The sequence below is a fragment of the Aethalodelphis obliquidens genome, unplaced genomic scaffold (genome assembly GCF_003676395.1).
Source record: "Aethalodelphis obliquidens isolate GAN/ISIS:26980383/991018 unplaced genomic scaffold, ASM367639v1 scaffold46, whole genome shotgun sequence".
NCBI classification, from domain to species: Eukaryota; Metazoa; Chordata; class Mammalia; order Artiodactyla; family Delphinidae; genus Aethalodelphis; species Aethalodelphis obliquidens.
This window is the reverse complement of record NW_020837990.1, coordinates 4,291,435-4,304,734: the sequence shown is the minus strand read 5'-3', so window position 1 is coordinate 4,304,734 and position 13,300 is coordinate 4,291,435. Positions and strand designations below refer to the sequence as shown.

At 33.7% G+C, this 13,300-nt stretch overlaps 1 protein-coding gene across 5 annotated transcripts in view; it reads left to right on the top strand.

Annotated features, from left to right (window-relative positions):
- ARHGEF12 (Rho guanine nucleotide exchange factor 12) overlaps positions 1 to 13,300 on the top strand; it is a 145,188-nt gene that overhangs the window by 19,173 nt on the left and 112,715 nt on the right. The gene's annotated exons all lie outside the window — the stretch shown is intronic.

Genomic DNA, 13,300 nt, shown 5'->3' with positions numbered 1-13,300 from the left:
AACATGAAGTTTGTGATGAGGCAAAGTGGTAAGAAAAGACACTGGAAGGATAATTAGAATGGTCTTGAATGCATGTAAAGAAACTTGCCTTTATCTTGAAGGTTGTTGTTTCCCATACTTAAATTATTTGGATATTAACTTAATGACTTAGATAGTATCCAAATAATTTAATCCCTCATCTATCAGTTACTTAATCTTCTGTAACATTACTTTTTAAATTGAAAATCCATTTCCAAAGGAAACTTTCATTATTATAAATAGAAAATCAGTATTTTTGCTATATACAGAAGGTAACAGGAGAAAAAATTACAAAATATTATTAAATTTAAAAAAAAAAAAAATACAGGGGCTTCCCTGGTGGCGCACTGGTTGGGAGTCCGCCTGCCGATGCAGGGGACACGGGTTCGTGCCCCGGTCCGGGAAGATCCCACATGCCGCGGAGCGGCTGGGCCCGTGAGCCATGGCCGCTCTGTCTGCGCGTCCGGAGCCTGTGCTCCACAACGGGAGAGGCCACAACGGTGAGAGGCCCACGTACCGCAAAAAAAAAAAAATACAGTAATGCATCCTTTGTTTACAGAAATGTCTGCCTGAAAAATCATTTCCTCAGTGAAAGACTGCTTTTAGTCAATAAGAAAGGGATACTTCTTTGGACATTGCTTGGTATATAACTCACATGAGATTTAAGGTCATTGGGACAGTTTCATTTTTAAATTTTGGTGTTAACAAGCACCAAGAATCCTAACTGTCAAGTGTTTGTGGTTGGAAAGATCAGAAAATAGTTAATGGTCAACTTTGTTCTACATTTAAATACTAATAAAAGTTAGGCCTTTTATTCAAGGAAACCATCTAACATAATCTTTAGAATCTGTTCTTCTGAATGTGTCGAGTTAATAGTTCGTGTTTGTGAAGTAGAAAAGGGGTTCTTCATCTCCTCTTTACTGCCATCCAGTTTGGGAAAATTCCTGTGAAAAATTATCGGATCTTCCATGCATCTTTTATAATATTCAGAATACTTTCAGTGGTTTTTCAGAGGAATCCTTAAGTAGTCTTTTCAGAGGGGAACAAGAATCCAACTCACTTATGTATTTCATAGTTCTAGTTTTGCACCTATCTTGTTCACTTTGTTTTGTATGTGGAATACTTAAATTTGTCAGGATAAATGTAAGTTGTTCGCATGAGCGGATATATTTTTCAAGATGTGCTTATTTGCAGAAGTTGTCTCATTCATGCATATTATCTCACAAATTGAAGATTTCTTCCAGAAATATTTGAAATTCTTCCTGCAACTCAAATGGATGTGTGAAGACTTTTCCATTATTTCTGCCAAACTCTGTAATGTAGTTCTAGTTTTGAAGTTAAGATAGGGAATACTTTTATAAGATTTTTAATGAATGTTTTTGAGCTGTAATGGCTGACAAAAAGCCTGCAAATAATAGTGTTAGAGATGCTGCAAAAGTGCCAAGAAAGAGTAGCATTCTTGATGTTAAGATAAAAGTTTTGGAGTGTCTCAAGGTGGCTGATTACATTTAAGGAACTGTTGCAGGAAACATGTGGTAAAGATGAGTGGTCATTTAGGAATTCACAAAATCCTGTAATCAAGAGAAGCTAACATTATCCAGTCTTGAAAGATGTGACCAATATATTAAAGAAGAAAGGGGAAAAGTAGTAGTTGAAATCTCTTCGTTAACCTCAATTTAGTGGACTCACTCCATTTCCCCTGTAGAGCATGACTTTTACCCACAGTGGGTTAAATGCTTACATCTACAGGCTCCTCTTGTAGTATGTTTGAATATTTCTGCTCCTTGCAGTTGAACTGTATAATCCCAACCTTTTGTACTTGTATTGGAATTAGATAGTTCAGTTAAATATTATGAAAACCGATGAAATATGAGCATAAAAAAGAAAGTTATTTCTATGAAAACTGAGTTGTATGTGCTTTGGAAGCACGAGTAGGGACTTGTAACTAAAGAAATTGCTGTCAAATTAGAGATGGATGAAAAACAACTATTAGCTATTTGGGGAAAAAAAGAGTCCAGGGATTATCTTTAGCTTCTTTGTCCACTGTAAGGAAACTGAAACAGGAAATAAACATAGCATGTGTATTTTAGCATGTTGTATAAAAGAAGGATCGTAGGGCACTCCAACATATTGTTACTGAAAGAAAAGGCCTTGATCCTGCATTTAAAATTTGGCAAATAAATGTACACATATATATTTTAAATTGGAATGAAGTTTAAGTTGTGTATGAGTGTTTTTTTTTTGAAACGGTTCCTTACTCTAACCGCTCTTTTCCATTAAATGACCAATCACTGGTACCAGTTAATTGAATAGGACAGTTTTTACTGTATGGCTAGAGGCATGTCATAACTTTAGGAGATTGGAAGAGAAGGAAACATGAAATGCTTCTTTTTCAAGGCTGCTATAATGACCATGTTACAGGTGCGCTAATTGTTAGTGTTCCTATTTCCAGGAATGCTTTACTTGCATTTCATCTTAAATTTTTAAAAATTTAATAATAGTTTGTGTATTTTGTCTCTTATTGCTTTCTATGTCAAATAATATTGGTTTTTAAATTTATAATAGTGAAATAAAGTTTCCTTTTGAAATGAAAACAGAACATTAGCATTATGTGACGGTGGCAGGTGATTAAGGCAGAGTTTAAGTATTTAGGGACTCACAGCCTCGAGGTTAAAGGCAGGTTCCTTAACGTACATTTAAGACCGTTCACTACTTGGCTTTTGTCTGACTTCTCCAGCTTTATGTCTCACTGCTTTCTGTAATCACAAATGTCATGTTGATCAACATAGGGACTGCCTCTTCTCAAGGACTGAGCCCAGACCGGACCCATAAAGTAGTTAGTAGAGAGGGAATTTGATAGTTCTGAGGACAATCCTTTAGATGAAGGAATCATGGAACTAATTTTTTCAGCTTTACTGAGCTTGTCTGTCTTATTCACTTTTGTGTTCCCAGTACCTGGAAGACCGTGAAGTAAATATTTGAATTGATGAATAAATGAACAAATAAATCCAAATAAGAGGTATAGTGCCGTAGCATAAGGCATAATCTTGGGTACTGAGCAGAAAAATTCTGAGACAGTGCCTTACTGTGTTGGGAACTTCATCCTTTTTTTTTCCTTTTCTAAATTGTAATTTAAAAGAATACTGAATGCTAGGGAGGATTGTGATAAGGCAGTGTTTTTTGTACTCTTCAGTTGAGGATATAAATTGGTTTAAACTTTATAGAAAATAATTTTACAAATATAGCTCAGAAGCCTAAGACATATGTAAACCTTTTGATCCAGTAATGCCAATTTTGGTGCATTTCTCAAGACGTAAAGGAAGTAAAGATTTAGTTATCAAGTTTTATACAAAGATGTCAGTCACACCATTCTTTCTAGTAGGGGCAAAGAAGAACCAGTCTAAGTCAGGTGCCTCTGAAGAGGTGATGGCAAGGAGCTCCCGGAGACTGGTGTTAATAAATTACCTTATGACATTTGATAGAGATTTATATAAGCACTAAAGACATTTTCAAGTAAACCTTAATAGGAAGGTGTCCATGGTGTGTGAAAAGTAGGAGATAAAACTCCAAATACAATGCCAGTTATGTTTTTAAAAACATACATAATAATATAATGCTTAAAAAAAGACTTCTAGGTCATGTGCTAATTTTTTAAATGTTTCTGGGTTGTGAGATTATGAATGATTGTTTTACTGTTTATATTTATCTGTATTTTCCAGGTTTTCAACCATGAATATATATTGCTTTTATAATTAGAGATGTTTTGTTTTTAAGTAAAAACTCTATTTAGTTTTATTTAATTGATTGACTTTTAATGAAAAAACTATGTTAGTAATTTGATAGAAGATCAGAAGGAAGTAATTCTTGAGACTAGGAATGCCAATGGGAGGCTATAATGGGAGATACGAGAAGTTCCTGCACTAGGGCAGGGATGATGGATTGGAGAGGACTGTAGTGACCAATGAATGACCTAGAGGGACAAAGAAAAATGAGGGATCTAGGATGACTCCCAAATTTCTGGATGTTTAATGTAAAGGTTTTGAGATGAAAGTTTGGCTCTTAAAAAAAGGTATTCTTATTTGGGGAATATTTAAATTCAGTGAGGTTATTAACAACTTCAGGTTCCTTTTCCCATTTACTTCAATTCTTTAAATTTTGTATGTTGTTGAAGATCTTACTTCTAATTTGTTATGGTTAAGAAGAACAAATAGGTGATATGACTATGAAGATAATGTGTTTCTGACGTCTGTCACCCTGTGGATTGCCGGTTTAGTGAACTTGCTTATCTTGATAAGTATTAGCTGACTTGCTCACCAATTTATGTGCACCACTCGTAAAGTTATAATCTTAGTGAAAAACAGCACCTCACAAGTAGGGAAGGATAATTTTTATGTTAAATTGTAGTAATTACATGTACCCCTGGTAGCACTTTCAACAGCAAAAGTCAAAAAAAAAAAAAAAAAAAAAAGAAATCCTGCCAACTATTCCTCCATTGCAAGACTCTGGAGAAAGGGCCAATTAAAAACAGAAAATGATACCAAAGGTATCTTTCTTGATGACCTGAAGTTAAATTTAAATGTATCTACTTGGGGGTGTTATATTAAAATTTTTTTAAAGCTTTTCATGATGCTGTGGGCAATAAAATAATATAGCGAGTGTTTTGTTCTTGCATCGCAAATATGAACTTCCTTATTTTTCCACGAAAGTATTGGCTAATCTCTTTCTGGTTGTGAGCAGCAGGTAAATAATATGACCACATTCTGACCCCAACCTCCTGACTCCAGTTTCCTAATTCTGAACTTACCCATCTTCCCTTCTTCAGGGTCATGTGATAACATATATTCCATTGGTGGATAGAAATAAATAGGAAAGAAAAAAATTTTAACTAGACTACACTATGGCAAAGTAGAGTCAGGTAGTTTTAAGAAGCTTAATTGCTGTCCAACAGTCTTATTGGATCTGATTCTTCTGGTGATTATACAAATAGGGATCACACACTATGGGAAGGAAAGAGTAGATGATTGATCTGCAGTTCTGCTATTCACGTCTCAGAACTGTTGTGATATGTGAATAATTTTGGAACTTTTTCTATACTTCTGGGGAAAAGCACGTTAATGGGAATTTTTCCAAGGATTATAGAACAGCACAAAAAATCAATAATTTCTGTTGTTTAGATGCTTTTAATAACTTTTTTTAATCTTGGAAATTTTAAAAGTTGGAATTTTTAAATTAAAAAATTTTTTAATTTAGAAAAGTTGGAATACTTTTTTAATGATAAAATAAGACCCAAAGATTTCATTGTGGAATAGAGGAAAAAACTTGTATGGAATTTAAGGTAGTCTTATATTTGAATAGCATATTTATTTATTTATTTATTTATTTATTTATTTATTTATTTAATTTTAGAGAGTTTTAAGTCAGTGAACTGGTGGTAAAAGCCACTTAAGCATTATATTTATCATTTTATAGAAATTAATTGGAATTACTCAGTTTTAACAAAAGTATTATTCTGAGATATAAAAGAATGTTTTATTCTTTAAATGAATTCTAAATTTAAAAACTGAAAAAAACCTGTGCTTTCTCTGTTATTAAGTAGAAGTCTCAGTTAGCTGCAACATCTAATTAAAAAATTTTCTTTTCCCCTCATTTTACTTCATTGTAGAATATTGCAAGCATAAGACAAAAAAAAAAAAGAACATAATGAACATCCAGGTACCTACTGTGTAGCATCATCATTTTGGTGGGAAGGAGGAGAAATAACAATCACAGATAAAGTTGGGGCTCTCCTGCATACTTTTCTGTAATTGTGGTCTCTACTCTTCCTCTTCACTTATACTCTGGTAAACTTGGTGTTTATTGTTCTCATGCATGTTTTTATACTTGTGCTACATAGTTATATATCCTCAAACATTTTAGAGGTTTTTTAGGGGGGCAGATTTTTTAACTTTATAAAAATTTGAATTCATGTTGTATATATTTTGCAACTGGTGTTTTTTAATTAATAAAATATGAATATAGTATGAGGTAGAGAGTAAGTTTTATTTTCCTTAGAGATTACTAGTTGTCTTGCCTTTTGTTGTACAGTTTATCTTTTCACCATTGATTTGCAGTGCCATCTTTGTCATGTATCATGTTTCCATGTTTTGTGGGTTTGTCTCTGATCTTTCTATTCTGTTTTGTCAGTTTAAGTTTTTCTATACCGCCAAGCTGTCCAAATTACTTAAGCTCTGTAAGCAGAGTAAGTCTTCTTTACTCAGTTTTTCTTCTTCAAAATTTTCATTGCTATTCTTGGCTTTTTCTTTTCTGTATGAATTTTGGGATCAGCTTATTAGATTCCATAAAAAGCCCTGTTGGGTTTTTAATTGTACTTGCATTGAAGGTTGAGTTTAATTTGGGGAAAATGAACATCTTTATGATGTTGTCTTCTTATACCTGAACATGGTATTTCTTTAGAAGTTTCAGGTCTTCTCTTATGTTCTTCAATAGTAATTGGTAATTTTATCTGTAGAAGTCTTAACACATTTTCTGTTAAGTTTATTCTAGATACTTAATAATTTTCACTGCTGTTATGAATGGTTGGCCTCCCTTCCCTCCCCTCTCCTTCTGTTTCCTCCCTCCCTTTCTTCCTTCTTTCTTCCTTCATTTTTTTCTTCTTTCCTCTACCACTCCCATCTCCTTACCTCTGTCTTCCCTCCCTTCTGTATCATCTAATATTTTAATTTTGTGTGGTCTTCGCCAAAAGTTCTGTTTAAAGTAGTGTAGCATAGAGGAAAGCATATGGACGTCAGAATTGCTAAAATGAATCCTAGCTTTGTACCTCAAGGATGACATGATAACTAAGTCAACTTTTTTGTTCTGTTTTTTGAGCCTAATTCTCCTAATCTATATAGGAGAATAATACTTTCATACCATCTACATCACAGGATCAAATGAGATTTGATTTTTTTTTCTAATTAAAAACTCAATGCAAAAAGTTGTTACTATGGGGTAGAGGGAGATATTTATTAAAATCAATAATATTAAAGAAAATGCATGAATACATACACTTATTTTGACTTAAAAATTATTTATAATGTTTATACTCCACTTGCCCAAAAGGATGTGAAGTGGTTTATAATAAAGAACACACACACATATACATACATCCCAACTAAATACATTAAAAGAAAAGTAGGAAGTCAAGTTATTACAGTGAGGTAAATGCAAATATTACAGTTATGATTAATACAACCATTGTGATTAATCCTCTCTGTTTTTGGGATGCTGTGGGAAAGAGATAAATATGATTTGGCTATTAGAGGGTATATTTCCTCCTTTGAAGCAAAATTTTTATTATTTGCCATTAAATTCATAAAAAATATTAGTCACATGGGTTTCATGACAATACTGTTTCTCCTACAACAGTTTCATGACAAGTTAAAAGCAGTTTTAAAAATGTCTTTTCTAATCACCTTTAATAAAAAACTGAGGAGGTAATATAAAGCATAACTCACTGAAACTGATTCTTTGAGTGGACTAAGCTACTGTCAGTTAGATATCTTGTAATCTAATTTATAAGGCACTAACTTGGATTGTAATCTAGAGAAGTGGTACTCTATATAAACGTTTTTGTGTTACCTTCATACTTTTGAATATTGGAATTTATGGTGACACCTTAAAGCCACTAAAATTTTCACGAGAATGCTAGATAAGTAATAGTAACTACAAGATAACCACTACCACAGTAAAAATACCTTATACATTTCAAAAGAATCCACAGCTATGTCATTATTTAAGTAGTCCCCATTAGCACTGCAATCTGGGTTTCAGGAGAACTATTTATTGCTCTAATAATGTTTTCTTTTGTGTTCAGGAAGCAAAGTTCTTATATGTTCTAATAGATATACCATCTTTAACATTGACTTGATATTATTTAATGTCTCTGAATTATAGTTGTTTGTGCTTCACTACACACTGTGTCATGTACTAGGCTAGTACAGAGTTCTTTTAGCAAACCTTTCTCCCAGTGTGTTATTAATCAGTTTGCTTTGCAGGGTTGGATCTGCTCGTAAACATATCTTGATCTTCTCTAGGCAAGTGAGCAACAGAATGTAAGAATCCTTTCTTGGTTAACTCCTTGCATTTGAAAGATTTATTTATGGAAAACTGAAGTTTGTTTTTTAGAGGTAAGACAGGTGCTCATTTTTTGTGGGATTTCCCAAATTTTTTAAATGTCTCTATAGCAGTTCAGCAGGTTAAGCATTGCTTGGATATTTTATTCTTGGGAGGAGGAGAAACATTCACTCCTTTTGATTTAATTGCCTTTAAAGAGTAGGGAGGTACTTCTGGAGATTAAGTTGGATTATTGTTATAACTAAGTATGTGTGTGAACATTATGATACTTGATAAAAACAGCTTCACTGAGCTACTGAACATCTCTAGCTGATTTTTCTGCTCATTTCCATCCAGAAGTTTACAAAGCTAAGAATTTCTTGAAGTAAGTTTCTTTCTTTCTTTTTTTTAAAATTGAAGTATAGTTGATTTACAATGCTGTGTCAGTTTCTGGTGTACAGCAAAGTGATTCAGTTATATATATATATATTCTTTTTCAGATTCTCTTCCATTATGGTTTATTACAGGATATTGAATATATTGGATTGGCCAAAAAGTGCCTTTGGTTTTTAAGTAAAAATAAAAGACATATTTTTCATTTTCACCAAGAACTTTATTGAGCAGCGTATTCACCCTTTTGTTCCACTACCTTCTGACATTTTTCATGCAACTTCATAATTCCATCTTCCCAAAACTTTTTATCTTTTTGAGCAAAGAACTGTTCCAGGTGCCTTTTACAGTCTTCCAGGGAATTGAAATTTTTTCTATTAAGAGAATTTTGTAAAGACCTAAGTAAATGGAAATCCAAAGGTGCAATGTCTCGTGAATACGGCAGATGAATCAGAACTTCCCAGCCAAGCTGTAACAGTTTTTGCCTGGTCATCAAAGAAACATGCAGTCTTGCCTTATCCTGTTGGAAGATTATGCGTTTTCATTTGACTAATTCTGGATACTTTTCATCGAGTGCCGCTTCCAGTTGGTCTAATTGGGAGCAGTACTTGTTGGAATTAATCATTTGGTTTTCTGGAAGGAGCTCATAATAGAGGACTCCCTTCCAATCCCACCATATACACAACATCACCTTCTTTGGATGAAGACCAGCCTTTGGTGTGGTTAGTGGTGGTTCATTTCTCTTACCCTGTGATCTCTTCCATTCCACATTATTGTACTGTATCCACTTTTAATTGCCCATCACAATTTGGTTTAAAAATGGAACGTTTTTGTTACGTTTAAGTAGAGAATTGCTTGTGGAAACACGTCAAGAAGTTTTTTTTCACTTATGTGGAACCCAAGCATCAAAGCGATTCACATAACCAAGCTGGTGCAAATGATTTTCCACACTTGATTTAGATATAGTATGTCAGCTGTCTCTTGCGTGGTATAATGTTGATTTTTCTCAATTAATGTCTCGATTTGATCGCTATCAACTTCAAACTGGTCTACCCGACCATGGAGCACCGTCCAGCAAGGAATCTCCAGCACAAGACTTCGCAAACCACTTTTTTTTTTTTTTTTTGTGGTACGCGGGCCTCTCACTGTTGTGGCCTCTCCCGTTGCGGAGCACAGGCTCCGGATGCGCAGGCTCAGCGGCCATGGCTCACGGGCCCAGCCGCTCCGTGGCATGTGGGATCTTCCCGGACCGGGGCACGAACCCGTGTCCCCTGCATTGGCAGGTGGACTCTCAATCACTGCGCCACCAGGGAAGCCCCCTAAATCTTTGTTTTATTTATTTAAATCTCTGTTTTATTTCCTCTCTGATCTTTAGTATTTCCTTCCTCTGCTGAGTTTAAGTTTTGTTTGTTCTTTTCTGATTCTTTTAGGTGGTAGGTTAGGTTGTTTATTTGAGATTTTTCTTGTTTTATGAGGAAGGCCTGTATTGCTATGAACTACCCTACTAGAACTGCTTTTGCTGCATCCCATAGATTTGTATGGTTGTGTTTTCATTGTCATTTGTCTCAAGGTATTTTTTCATTTCCTCTTTGATTTTTGTTGTTGACCCATTGAATTTTTAGTAGTATATTGTTTAGTTTCCATGTAATTGTTTTTTTCTTGTTTCTCTTTCTGTGGGTGGTTTCTAGTTTTATGCCCTTGTGGTCAGAAAAGATGTTTGAAATAATTTCTATCCTCTCAAATTTGTTGAGGCTTATTTTGTGTCCTAGTGTGTGGTTAATCGTAGAGAATGTTCCATGTGTACTTGAAAGGGATGTGTATTGTTTTTTTTTTTTTGATATAATGTTCTGAAAATATCAATTAAGTCTAACTATTCTATTGTATCATTTAGGATCTCTGTTGCCTTATTGATTTTCTGTCTGTAAGATCTATCCATTGATGTGAATGAGGCATTAAAGTCTCCTACTATTATTGTATTCCCATCAGTTTCTCCCTTTATGTCTGTTAGCATTTGTTTTATGTATTTAGGTGCTCCTATATTGGGTGCATATATGTTAGCAAGTGTAATATCCTCTTCTTGTATTGATCCTTTTATTATTATATAGTGTCCTTCTTTATCTTTCTTTATGGCCTTTGTTTTAAAGTCTGTTTTGTCTGATATGAGTATTGCTATCCCTGTTTCCTTGTCATTTCCGTTTGCATGAAATATCTTTCTCCATCCCTCATTTTCAGTCTATGTGTGTCTTTTGCCCTAAAGTTGGTCTCTTGTAGGCAGCATATTTTAGGTTCTTGGGTTTTTTTTTTTTTTTTTTTTGGTTTTTTTTTTTAAATCCAGTCTGCCAGTCTGTGCCTTTTGATTGGAACATTTAGTCCATTGACATTTAAGGTAATTATTGATAGATATGTGTTTATTGCCATTTTGAACCTTGTTTTCCAGTTGATTTTGTATTTCTTCTTTGCTCTTTTTGTTTTTCCTTTTGTGGTTTGATGGTTTTCTTTTGTATTATGCTTGTGTTCTCTTCTTTTTGGTTTTTGTGAATCTGTTGTGTGTTTTTGATTTTTGGTTACCCTGTTTTTGAATTAAGTTTCTTACTTAATTCAGAATTCAGTAATACAACATATACAACATTGCAGAAATTACCTTTCAGTGTATAAAATTAACCTTGTGAATTTTGATATAACATTCTCAGTCCTCATAAGTTGCAAACTTAGAAAAAAATATTTTTAAAAACAAATTTCTCTTTGAATAGTGAACAATTTATGTGATGGTTTTAGCAAAGAATATGTTTTGGTGAATAACTGATTACACTGAATCATGTAGATTAGTGATTTAAATCACCAACATAGCTCTATTAAGTTAAATCTATGATAACAGAATACAGATATTTTGGATTTTGAAGTTTCAAAAATGTTGGAATCCACCCTCAATTTTGAAGGGCACACTAACAATTTGCTTTTACCCAACCAAATCTTTTTCAGACTTGTAAAAGAAATGAAAGAGATTGGTATTTCACTCTGGTTTCCCAGTGAAGATTAAGAATGAGAGTTAAATGACTTAAAAAGCTAAGAGAGAAGACTTAATTTAAGCATGCTTCGAATGACCCTCTCCATTTCTGCCCTTCCTCCTCCCATAGTTCGCCACTATAATTCTCAGAGTTTAAGCAAAATTAGTTTTCTCATCATGGAAACTGTTGACATTCATTAACAAGTGGTTTTACTTTGAAATTTATACAGCAAACACCAAAGAGTGAAATGTTGGTATACTCCATGGGAGTCTTGAGATTGACGTCAAAACACTAGTACAGCTGTATAAGCAGTGGGAAGAGTATTTTTAACATCCTTGTTAGATCATCTTTTGACCTTTTTTTTTTTGTGCATTCTCTTCTTCCACTAAATAGTTAAAAAAAAAAAGGCTTCACAATGTAATTTTCTACCAAAGCTGTAATGATGTTCTTTAAATTAACACCTGTACCATCCTTTTCTTGATCCCCTTCCCGTTGTTTCTTTCCCTTCCTCTCTTGTAGTGTTCTAAGTTTTACTGATGAGATGGACTTTTTAATTTGGCAATGAGGGAATGGAGGAGGGAGAGCTTTTCTTAAGAGTTTATTTTTTAGAATAGATTACATTTATAGAAAAATTGAAAAGCTAGTACAGAGGGGAATGTGTATCCATACTTGACCTCAGATTCCCGGATTATTAACATATTACCTTAGTACTGTACATTTGTTACAATTAATCAATGAGTTTTAATACATTATTATTAACTAAAGTCCAAAGTTTATTTTGATTGCCTTAGTTTTTACCTGTTCTCCTTTTTCCGATCCAGGATCACACCCAAGATACCACATTACATTTAGTTGTCCTGTCTCCTTGGGCTTCTCTTGGTTGTGACAGTTTCTTAAACTTACCTTGTTTTTGATGATCCTGATAGTTTTGAGGAGTACTGGTCAGGTGTTTTATAATATGCTGCTACATTGGAATTTGTCTAATGTTTTTCTCACAATTAGACTGGAGTTATGGTTTGTTGGAAGGAGGATCACAGAGATATAGTGCCATTTTCATCATACCATATCAAGGGTATATACCATCAACATGATTTATGACTGTTGACAGTGACATTGATGACTGGGCTGAAGTAGTGTTTGTTAGGTTTCTCCACTATAGGGTGTTGGAATGTTCTGGTAAGAATATCCTAGTTACAGGAATTGCTCTGGTAATTACTTGGCTTTAGGTATTAAAGTAAGTCATCAGGCTTCCCTGGCAGTCCAGTGGCTAAGACTCCACTGAAGTGCTTCCACTTCAGGGGACGCGCGTTCAATCCCTGGTTGGGGAACTAAGATTCCGCATGCCACGCGGCGTGGCCAAAAAGATCATCATATTGATATAGTGCTCATTGAAATGTTAAATATTTTTACAAACAGTATTTTTAGAGCTAAGAATTAAATTTTTAAAATGTTCAGGCTTTCAAGTTTTATCTTTGAAATAAAAGTTTATTTTCCTGTGTCATTCTAAAGATTTTATGTTTATCTAAAGCAACAATTAAGGTTTTAATATTTTAAGTAGGAAGTTACAGGAGTTAGTCAATTTATAAGCTATTTAAATTCTGGACTTACTCTATTTTATCTTTTAAAAATAAACTTATTTTGAGATGCAGTTTACATATAATAAAATACACTCATTTTAAGTGTATATTTTGATGAGCTTTGACAAGTGTATATAATTTTTAATTAACCCTATAGTTTAACTAACACTATAGTTTAACTAACACTGTAATTAAAATACAGAACATTTCTGTCACTCT